The sequence below is a fragment of the Gossypium raimondii genome, chromosome 10 (genome assembly GCF_025698545.1).
Source record: "Gossypium raimondii isolate GPD5lz chromosome 10, ASM2569854v1, whole genome shotgun sequence".
NCBI classification, from domain to species: Eukaryota; Viridiplantae; Streptophyta; class Magnoliopsida; order Malvales; family Malvaceae; genus Gossypium; species Gossypium raimondii.
In genome coordinates, this window is record NC_068574.1 from 35271558 (window position 1) to 35284315 (window position 12758).

The following is a 12758-nucleotide window of genomic DNA, read 5'->3' on the forward strand; positions in this document are numbered from 1 at the left end:
AACTACAAAACAATATATAAGAACGAATAAGCTTATAGAGCTTAGTAAGAACATAATATATCTTATAATCTAACAATGAATGGAATACGATTCAAAATTACCAAAGTCTAAACAGGGTACACAAGTGCATTCAGGAGTACCGAAGTGCAAACAGGGCACGTACGTGCAATTCATCTTTATTCTTCTAATAACGTAATAATTAAAGCATCGTAATACAAGTACACAAATAGATATTCATTACGTATTAAAACACTACGAACTTAGCTCGACAATTTGAGCGTAACGACGAAGTCGATTAATTCGAGGCTTTAGCTTTTCCCCGGTCTAAATCCGTAGACAATCTATCTTGACCTAAATAAACAAATTCAATCCATTTAATAACTCTACATTCAATTCCATCCATATTTCATATTTTATAAAATTACTATTTTACCCCTAACATTTTAAGTTTTTACATTTTAGTCCTTATGCTCATAATTTGAAATCTAAACATTTTAATCCTCTTATTATGCCCTTGACAAACATTCTAGAGGTTGAACTATTTGACGTATGGGGCATTGACTTCCTAGACCCATTTCTTTCTTCTAATAGGAACACGTATATTTTGGTAGCTGTGGACTACGTATCCAAGTGGGTTGAAGTCGTGGCTTACCCAACAAATGATGCTAAGGTAGTCATGTGATTCCTACATAAGCATGTGTTTACACGGTTTGGGACTCCTATAGTTATAATTAGTGATGAAGGATCTCACTTTGTAAATAAGTGGCTTAAATTGTTGCTTGACAAGTACGATGTGAAGCATAAGATTGCTACTGCTTATCACCCCCAATCGAATGGGCAAGTTGAAAGGGTAAATTGAGAAATCAAAAGCATCCTTGAAAGAGTAGTGCACCCTAACAGAATAGATTGGTCTCTAAGGCTCAACGATGCTCTATGGGCTTATCGAACTGCTTTAAAGACACCATTAGGAATGACTCCCTATCAGTTGGTTTTTAGATAGGCATGTCATTTGCTGCTGGAATTGGAGAATAAAGGTCACTGCACTTTGATGCAATTGAATTTTGATCTTAAGTAAGCCGATGAGGAAAGGATGTTACAACTTGATTAGTTGAAAGAGTTGAGATTATTTTCATACGAGAATGCCAAGATGTGTAAAGAAAAATCTAAGAGAAGGCATGAAAGTCATATACAGCCTCGTGAATTCAGAGAATGTCAGAAAAAGGTGTTGTTTAATTCGAGGCTAAGGTTATTCCCTAGGAAGCTTAAATCTCGATGGAAAGGATGTTATACCATCCATAAATTTTATCCATATGGAATTGTAGTGTAACACTCTTAACCCGTTTCTGTCATTGGATTAGGGTTACGGAGCATTACTAATCAATCAGAAAATGTTTATCGTCATCACATTCAATAATTTAATCTCATTCAAAAAAATATCAAACATAAACATTTGGTCCCTAAATCAAGCCTTCAAGGCCCTAAAAATTGCTTATAAACAATTTGGGACTAATTTGAAACAAATAAAAAAAATTCTGGAAAATATGAAAATTTTCAAAAATAGGGGACACACGACCGTGTGGCCAGGCCGTGTGGAATGCCCCATGCCGTGTAACTTTTGAAATAAGGACACAAGTCGTGTCACTGCCCATGTAATTCACTAAGTTCGGCCACACGATCGTGTCACAGGCTGTGTGTCAGACCGTGTAACTCTTTGACTTGTGACACACGACCATGTGCTAGGCTATGTAAAACACTAACTTAATACACATGGTCGTGTGTGGCACACTGCCAAGTGGCACAGGCGTGTCCCAGGCCGTGTGCACCTAAATGAACGTTACCATTTCAAGATTTCTTGGACACGAGGTAACACATTTACCAGCCTTTAGACCTATTCAAAATGACATCAAACAAGCTCAAATTGTGCTATTCCAACCATCTTAGGTGCCTAACCAATGTACGCTCATTCGTACCACAAGTATACACACTTATACAAAAATATAAATCATCAACCAAAACATGCCAGTTCACACAACTTAATTTCTAACCAATATGCCTATCATAGGCAGCTCAAATCACAACAATTCAAGTAGACATTTTAGTCATACATATACTACAAGTTTATATCAAAATCATCTTCCATCATTTATAATCCATAGCAAGTATATGCCTATCATATGCTCATGTTACCAACTTGTTCTTAGGATCACTCTTTACATATATACATACCAAAACAAAAGAAATGACAAAAACAAGCCTATTGCATGTCATATAATCCAAAATAAACATTCATAATCTACCAAAATCAGATGGATAGTGTGACCTGAGTGCTGATCCGATCGTCCAGCCTTCCAAAGTATCTACAAGAAACATAAATTAACACAAGTAAGCTTATTGAAGCTTAGTAAGTTCGATGTAAAGAAACGATAAATCTTACCGAATTAAACATAATAATTCAATCAAAAATGTCTCAACAACAAGTGTTTCCTGTCATTCACAAAGTCGAACCTGTGAATTGCATAATTCAATTCAAAGCTCAAATGGTAATTTCTGGTAACACTTATATATTCATAACGAAGTCTATTCAAGATGTCAAATACATGACATGCCATTCAAAATCATTAAATAGGTTGTAATACAACAATTTATGACCTGATGAATGGCTTACAGAGATGAGCACACAAGCAATCCAACCGAAAACATGCCAAATACTCATAAGATCTAATCCAACCAAAAACACGCCAAATGCTCGTAAGACCTAATCCACCTGATAACATGCCATGGCACTAAGCACCTAGCCCGTAGGCTATATACTCACCCCCATAACATGCCAAATTAGGGTAGTATAATACGAGAGTTCGCAATAAATGTTGAACCTCAGTATTCTCAAGAAAAATGTATAAATCTCTCCCCATCAATCTCCACTCCAAATTCGCAAAATACTCCATCATTCAATTGTACTCTATCTCACATTGTCTCGTTTTAGATTCAGATCAGTCCGTCTCGATCGGATTTGGGGTGTCACATTGAGCCCTCAATTTATCAGACCGTATGAAATCACTGAAAGGGTTGGACCAGTTGCATATAGCTTGGCATTACCGGTAGTGTTATAGAAAATACATTATATTTTTCACGTGTCTATGCTCAGGAGATATCGATCAGATCTATCTCACGTTATTTTGACGAAAGAAACTGAAATTCAACTTGATTTTTCATTCGAGTAAGAACCGATCAAAATTTTAGCTCATTGAGTGAAAAAGTTAAGAAATAAATGCATTCTACCTTTGAAAATTTTATAGTGTAGCCACAATGTCGAAGAAGTAACTTGGCTATTAGAAGAGATGATGAGATCTTAGTATCCCCACCTCTTTTTAGGAAAATTATGAGGATGAAATTTCTTAAGAGGGAGAATTATAACAACCTGAAAGTCAGTGGTGCCGAAAAGTGTAGTTTGAGAACCTTGACTCCTTAAATTGGAGTCATAAATATTTTTATTAAATTTTTGCTTAGTTATATTAGAAGTGAATTGATTTTAAATTGGTTAATTTTGTCAAAATAGTGCTTAATTAGAGTGTAGGGACTAAGTCACAAAAGTGCCAAATTTTAAGTCTTAAGGAATCTTTAATTAAAATGCAAAGTAAGGGACTAAATAGTATTTATGCCTTTATAATTATAGTGGTTGGTTTCTAATTGTAATTATAATAACATTTTGGTTTAAATTAAATCATAAAATAAAGATTTAATTAAAATTCAAAACAAGAAACATATAGCCTTAGTGGTTTGAAAGATAAAGAAAAAATTTCTGCTTACTTTCTTAGCTTCGAAAGAAATAAGAAGGGAGAGGACGCACGGCTAGGTTTTTCCAAGGCTTCAAGCCCTAATTTGATTAGTTCAATTTAGTCATTTCCTTGAAATTTTTATGTTTTCGAAATCCCGGTAGCTCAAACTAGTTGACCATGTCATATTTTCTAATACTGTTAAAGAATTAGGTGGTTACCATTGTTAGATATTTAAATATTTTGGTAATATCTTGATAGATTTTAAGCTTGGATTTGAAAAATGACTAAATTGTAAAGTCAATTGATGATTTTGTGCAATAGGGACAAAAATGCACAAATTATGGAATTTGTAGTGTGATTGAGAAATAGGAATTACTATAGGGACTCTAGTGAATTCAACATAAAATTTGGGGTTTACTTGTGAAAGTTATGTTAGTATCAATTTTAGGGGCAAAATTGAATAAAATGCAAAAGTTACATAAAATTTAAATTGAATGTGAAAATGTCTATGTATTGATAATTTTATGTGTTGTTTTTAATTTGTAGCTAACATCACCCCGGATTCCTCGAAAAAGAAAGAAAAAGACAAAGTCGTCACGAATAGCTTGGAGTTTATGGTTTCTGTTTCTATAATCTGAACTACTTGTAAATTGCTTCATTTTGAACTGTGTGTGCATGGTAAGAATATGAGGTGAGTCATTTGTGATAATGAAATGAATTGGATTGAATTGAATTGATTGATGTTTATGAGGACTAAATTGAATATTTATGAAAAATGTATATATTTATACAAATGTGAAATTGAGTATATATTGTGATGACTTGTTGTTGTCATATGTTGAATAAAGGTGAAAATAAAGGTGAATTGATATATTGGTAGATAATGAAATATGAAATGGAAACCCTATTAATTTTTTAGGTAGAGTCGAATATAGTTGGCATGTCATAGGATAGGAAGAGCTTAGGGTTACTTTGACTCATAGTCAAAGAGGCACTGGGTGCCAATTTGCTTTGGTTTAACCGATAACACACTAGGTGTCAAACTTATTGATGGTGTTGGGCGAAACTATTTACTTCAAATTTATCCGATAAGACACTAGGTGTCAAACTGGTGTGTTGGTTAGATCCATGTATCCGTCCAAGTCTGAGTCATATTAATAGGGAAATAAATGGTAAAAACAAAATATTTGATATTTAAATGGCAAATGATCAAAATGGAAGTGAAATGTGAAATGGAAAAATGCCTTTATATGATTTGAGTTACCAAAGGACATATGTAATATAATTGCCAAGTCCTGTTATTGGGAAAATGTGTTAGATATGAACTAAGAATGTATGAAATAGCATATTGAATTGTTATATTGCATGTCATCACATAGTTTAATTTATGCATCTTTATGATATATGTTATGCTTTAATGTTTGGATTGTAGAAATACCACTAAGTTATACTCAGCATACGATTTTGTTTTCAATTCGTAAGTTAGGTACTTCACAATTCAATCAACGACTTAGCATCTAATGGCAATCCCAAACTCAAGGATTTGGGGATGCCTAGCCTACGTATTGGATAAAGATGCAAGGAAATTAGACACATAGACAGAATTGTACATGTTTGTAGGATATCCAAAGGGAACAAATGATGGTTTGTGTTATAACTAGAAAGAGCAAACTATAATAGTGTCAACTCATGCTACTTTCCTTGAAGAAAGGTACATGAATAACTTCAAACCTTGGAGTAAAGAGGTACTCGAGGAACTTTCGAGAAATACACAAAACCTTACAGAAACGGTTCTAGAACCTATTCCTAATGAATGTCAAGACAACGTTTTTGAATGGCTTTCTTGAAGAGAGAATCTATATAATGCAACCCACTAGATATATAGCTAAAGGAAATGAGCGTAAAGTTTGCAAAATGCTTAGATCCATATATAGACTTAAGCAAGCATCCCACTCATAGAATCAAAGATTTGATCAAGTGATCAAAACTTTTGGATTTGAGCAAAATGTAGATAAACGTAGATGGAAATTTGGTCTTTCTTGTTCTATATTTCGATGACATTCTACTCATTGGGAATTATGTAAGAACATTGTCATTGGTTAAATTATGGTTTACACAATAGTATAACATGAAGGACTTGGGAAAAGCTAATTTTGTTTTGGATATTTGAATCTGAAGGGATTGAAAGAACAAAGTGATAGCACTGTCTCAAGCTTCAAACATAGACAAGATATTGGAGCGTTATGCAATGACCGATTCCGAGAAGGGAAATCAACCCTCCGTATTAAGATTTTTTCTATCTTTGGAGGACTATCTTGAGACAACAGAAGAAAGAGAGAACATGAGAAATGTTCCTTATGCTTTGGCAATAGGAAGTCTCATGTATGTTATGATATGCACATGCCCAGATATTTGTTTTGTTGTGGGGATGGTAAGTCGATATCAAGCAAATCCAGGACCAAGACATTGGCAAGCAACTAAGTATTTACGAAGAACGAGGGATTATATGCTTGTGTATTCCAGAGGAGATCTTACTCCTATCAAATATACTGATTCTAACTACCAAATGTGTCAAGATTCCAGGAAATCAACAGAGCTATGTTTTTGTCCTAGACGGCGGGTCCATAGTGTGAATAAGTGTCAAGCAGGGTTGCACCACTAACTTCACTATAGAGGGCCGAATATGAGGAATGGAAAAGTTATGTCACAATAACAGTGTGGATATGGCTAAAGCTCAAAGAAACCACATAAAGGACAAAACACATTGATTCAAAGTATCATAAGAGAGACAGTAGTGTATGACAGAATAGTGGATGTAGTCAAAGATCGTATTTATGGACAAACCCCAAGGATTTATTTTACCAAGACTCTATGGCATGCTCCATTTCTTTGATTTAAATTTTTCTAGTTCATGAGAAAGTAATAAGCTTTAGCTTAATGGTTAGCCTAGTTTCTCTTAGGTCCTAAGTTCGATTCCTCTCTCCCATTTTATTTTTATTTTAGGTTTTAACTCCTTGGTCAACCCCCTATGTTGTCCCACCTACTTGACTTATAGGAAGATTCTTTCCTCCTTTATTCCTCTCTACTTTCCTTTTCTTTTCCCCTTTTTACTCCCCCTGTTCCCCCACCTTCCTTTTCTTCCCCTTAAGTCAGTCATTGCCATTTTTCCCTCCCTTATTGACCCTTATCGTCTAATGCACCTAGACAAACAAAAATTATTTTGTTTTCTCTTCTCATTCATTCTTTTCTCTCATTTTACTTCTCTCCTCCGCTTTTAGCCACCACTTTTCCACTTTTTTCCACTGTATCACCACCATCGCTCACCATCTCAACACCAAACCACCACCATTTCACCACCATATCCTCCATCTTTTCCTCTCCTTGTCACCATCGAATCGCCATCTTGACACCACCGTCGTCTCCCATCTTTTTCCCCATTTCTCTTTCACTTTTCATCTCCTTAACCGTAAATGAAGACTATTCACTATAACATCTATTTCTTCAATGAGAAAAATTATTTTCATCCTCTTATTAATCTATTTCTTTTATTATTTATTTTGTTTCTTTAGCCACTATTCCTCCTCTCTAATGAAGCTCACCATCGAATTGTAGATTTTTCGATCTTACCAGTATAATGTAAGTGATGTTTGATTTACCCAATCTCCATCTTCTTTTTTTCATTACTAGGGCGGAATCTTATTTATATACTATGTTTTTGTGAAGCTTTTTTATCCTAGTCACTCAGATCCATATTCTTGATATAAGAAGATTGAGTTTAGTTTGGAAAATTAACTAAGTTTTTTTCTCACTAGATTTTTAATATGAAATCTAAATGAGACTTAATATCGGATCTAACACTTGAGTGCTTGTGTTGACTTTGGAATCCAAAGGATTAAAGGACCAAATCTATGTCCTTGGAGTGTTGGAATTGGAGTCTGTGTGGACGGATTTGTTATTTGAGGTGTGGGTTTACACAAATAAAATATGTACAATTATTTATTTAACATTAAATATTTATGATTAATATATACAATATGCTCCAAAATTTTGTTAATCGAATTCATTGAATGTTCATAGTGATTAACAAATCTCTTAATTGGATCTCTACCAAGTAAATAACTATGATATGTTAAATCCAAGATGTCACAAATATGTTTGTCTTGTATTATGATGGATGAATTTATATGGTTGTTCTGACACTCATGTTATGTGATCAAATGACACATTTTTTATTAAGTAAAAATGATATCATGATAAATCATGTATATCGTTATCTCTGTTCTAACAAGCATGAAAAGAAAACACTTGCCTACTATTTTTGTTAACAAAAACTAATTGGTTGTTAAGAATGCCTATTGAGATATATCTATTTCTGTATGCCATATCACATTGCATGGAGTTGGGATGATATTTGTCACACCCCAAAATTGGGCTAGGAGTTTTAGGGGTATTTTTAGGACTTTTAGCCTTAGAGTGTTAAGAATTTTGTGACATGGCATACCGGTAATGTTTTTAATTATGGTTTTTTAAAATTTAAATCAATTTTTGAAAATGAGTTTTAAATACATTTAATTTTGAATGTAGAATTAATTAGTAAAAGATTCAAAATTGAGAGTTTTTATGAAGCAATTTAACCAGATTTTAAAATCCAAGCTAAATAACCTCCCTTCTCCAAGTTATTTCACGTAAAAACAACCCCAGAATTTGTGCTTGTCGTCCCTTATTCTCTCTTTCTATTTCAATCAACTTTGAACTCAAAATCGTAATTCATTTTGATCTCTATCATCTCTTAAGTTATAAACATCTATAAAAACCAAGAAAAGCACCCAAAACACCACAGTTTCCTCCATTATCAAGCTTGTGCGTTTTTCGGGTTCTTGATCAAGCGCTCCATTTTTCATCATCGAAGGTAACAATTTGATTTCTTATGAGTGTTTAATGTTATCTAGTCTTTAAAAACATAATTATTAACTATTAAATCGCATGTTTTAAATAAAAGCCAAAAATTGGGTCGTTAATGGCGAATTTTGGGATTTTGAGTAAAAATGTGGTTTCAAAGTGTTTTTCAATTATTTTTTACAAGACTAAGAGGTTTCTAAACTTAGTTCAAATTTTTGTTAAGGATTTCTAAGGATTTAATGAATTTTCACGAAAATTGCCATACACATGTTGAAAATTTTGATACCTTAAAATGCGGAATTTTGAGTAGTTTAAAGGTTGAGAATCAGTTGTAGGTAAATAAATAGATGAGCAGAATTTGTTTTAGGAAAAATATTAATTAAACACCGAGATATTTGAGTTTCAAGTTGTTAGTCGAAATTTCAGTTTCTTAAGGAATATAGCTTAGGCTTGCATTTTTGGTTGGTTTAAATGAGTTTTTGTTTAAATTTTGATTGTGTATATTGTGTGGTTAATATGTGTGAAGCATCGAAACCATTGGAACCTTCTACGAGCAAGGTGAAAGACAAGGAAAAGCTAGTTTAAGCTTTTAGCTTTTCCACGAAAGCGTAATAAGTGAGTGTTTGGAAATGCTACATGTAGACATGATTCTTAGTGTTTATTGGGAGCTTAGGAATAGCCTAAACTTTTATCCTAAGTTCTAAGTGTAAGCTTTCTATTTTCCTTATTTTTTTTTTTTGCAAATTATGCGAATTTGTGAATAACTATGAATGGATTATTATGATGCAATATTGTGAATTGTATTGTATTGTAGGTGTATTAAATATGTCGAATGACAGTAATGATGTTGTGTTAGCGATACAAAGATGTGCACAGAAAGTGTGCAAAAGCTGATAAGTATGTATGTGTTGCATTGTGGAATATGAAACTAATGTAACAGGTTTTTTCTATGTGATAAACTGATCTTAATGCACTCATATGTTAACAGATATATGATGGCTCAATGAACATTATTGTGACACTTTCAATGTAATTAAATGTGAATTCAATAAGCATGCATTTTGTACAAGTTTGTGATGTGAATTGATGAATATGAACAGAGATTATGTGTATTAAATCAGTAATTAAACTTGTGTAATTGTGGATATTTTGACCTTGTGACCTTATGGAACCGTTGGATATAGTTGGCATACCATAGGATTGTGAGTACTCACCTATATGAGTTACGTGATTTTGGCATTGAGGCCCTGGGACACGTTTGGAGAGATAAGGGAATGTGAGTTAAGCTCCATTCAATGGGATATGTTTAGTGTGTTGGAGAGTGTTAGCTTTATACTTCACTTATGGGACATGTTTGACTCTATGAGTCGATTTGGGGTGTTGGAGATCTATGTATCTGATAAGTGATGATTGAGCTCACTTTATGTTTCATATCCTCAAGTGCCAAATTATCTTAAAATGTTTATATGTGCAATGTGATGTATGCCTAAATGAGGATGTGGTTGCTATGCATACTTATCGTGTAAATATGATCTTATATGTTATGATAATATGATAAGAGACAAATTCTTTTAATTGTGGATAATATTTTAAATGAGTTCATTTAAGTTACATGAAAACGTTAGTACGCTCTCATAGTAAATTGCATATGTAATTGTGGATTGGGTTCTTTTAATATAACTTGTGAATGCTTGTGAATATATAAGTTAAAATTGTGAGTTATTAAAGCATGTTTATGTTTTTTTAGTCTTGATGAATTATTGTTAAATGAATTAATGAAGCATGAACATGTAATTCTGACTCGAATGGAATATGGTTGTGAATGTGTTGTAGTATGCTCTAGATTGACCTTTGATATTATGTGTACATTCTGGTTACTCTGAGCATTCACTTAGCTTGTTAAGCTCACCCATTCCATTCATAAACTTTGCAGATTAGTTGTGTGTCGGTGTGAGCAGTGTGGTTCCGAAGGGTGATCCAAGCAAGTCCATTTTCGTTATTGTTTGGTAATGTTTTGGGAAGAAGGAAATGTGGTATTTTTTATGCTAGTATTGGATATGATATTTTGAGTTGTCTCCATGATTTAATTACTCTTATGATTTTGGGATTTGTTTCGTAATATGACTATTTCTTGAATTTGCTTTTGATGTTTGAAACTATTATTATGGTCGTTTTGATGTTTATTTGATGATGATTTGATAGCATGTTGAACTAGTACGAGTTGGAATGACTTACATGCTTAAAAATTTTGTACTTTTCGGGTCTGGAGCAGAGGTATCAATATTCGTGTTTTAAAAATGATACATTTGTACTTTCAAACTTGCAGGAAAATAAAATAGAGATTCGTTATCGATACGTTATCTCGAGTCTCGATACTCAGGGAAGAAATATTGATACTTTGGTAGGGGTACCGATAATTTTAAAATTTTGGGTTTTTAAGTGAAAAATAGTAAGCAATTTTGGTACCGATTTTCCAAGCGGTATCGATACGTATTGAGCAAAATATTAGTACCATGTCTTTAGTACGATACCTACGTTGATGTTTTCAGATTTTTCTAAAACGGACAATATGCATGTTCAATCATTATTTTAAGGCTTTTTAGATGTATGTTAGCATGTAACGACGATAACTAAAGCTTAAGATAGACTCTAAACCTGTACGAATGTTTAAATGGAAGACATTTTGTTGAGAATGAACTTTTACTTGTTGTATTTAATATGAGATGGTGGCGTGGCACCTTGATATTCTGGTTTGGCTATCAGGCCGGATATGGTGTGTTACATTTGGTAGTATTAGAGCTCTAGGTTCAATAACTCTCAAACCTAGGTAACTATTGTGTGTTTGGAGTTCCAAAACTCATGGGTCTAAATCCCTCTGTTTTCTTTAAATTGTTGACATAATTCTGATTAAATTGCATGGAATTGCTTGAAATGTCTTTGATTCAATTGCATGAGGGGTAGGAACGGGAAAACATTGCCTTTAATCCTAAAGTTTGCTTGCAGGAATGAGACTTGGATCATCTCCTCGCAACTCACATCGTTTGTTTATTTGTTTCTGTGTATGCTAGATTATTAGATATGCCCCCTAGAAGTGTTAATGTTAGAGCTAGTGCTCAAGAGGATGGTACACCTTTCGTACCTCCTAAACCACCGCGTAGGGTGAGTATACCTGATGAAGGTGTAAGCCCTCTGATAGAAGCGATAATTGGAGCATTTTTAGTGGACTACTGATGCTAACCCTGGTCTTGCACCAATGAATCCTACACCTGTGAACCATGGGTTCCGCTCAAATGTCTTCGGACGTTGGGTGGTAAAGAGTTTTCCGGGCTTAAAGGGACTGATCTGACCGGAGTTGAGTACTGGTTGGAAGGAGATACAAGGATCCTCGAACAGATGTCCTGTTCTGACGAGGAAAAGTTGGGTTGTGCAGTGTCCTTACTTAACGACGAGGCTCAATGTTGGTGGAATACGATTAGGAGGAAGTTTATTGGCGAGCAGTACACCGAATCTCATACGTAAGAATTTCTAGATCTTGTTAAAGGTAATCTAATAGCAGTTGATTATGAGTCAGAGTTCATGCGACTTAGTTAGTATGCACCTAAGATGGGTCTTTTTGAGAGGGACTATTGTAAAAGGTTTCGTAATTGTAAGATTCAGGTTTACTTGGTAGCTCAAAATGTGGAGATGTTAGATGAATTAATTGAGAAAGCCAAAGTTGTTGAGGAGACTTTGGTTGAACCACCTCATTCTGTAGTTATTGAAACTAATAAGAGAACTTTCGATGGTGTATCTGATCGACCGCCTAAGAGAAGGCATAATACTTAGGGTTCTGATAGGAGTGCATGACATGAGATTCGACCAAGTCAGTCTAAGCAGCAAGATAATGTTGTAGTTAGTATTGGTGGTTTGATGGGTGGTTCTGAATGGTCGTTTTGTCCGTATTGTAAGCGTAGCATTATGGCGAGTGTCGTTAGTTGATAGGTAGATTTTTTAAATGTTTTTCGAATGAACATTTTCTTAGGGATTGCCCAAATAGAGTTGAGGTTTCGCAGACTTAGAGTTCGGCACTTGCTTCTGTGCCTG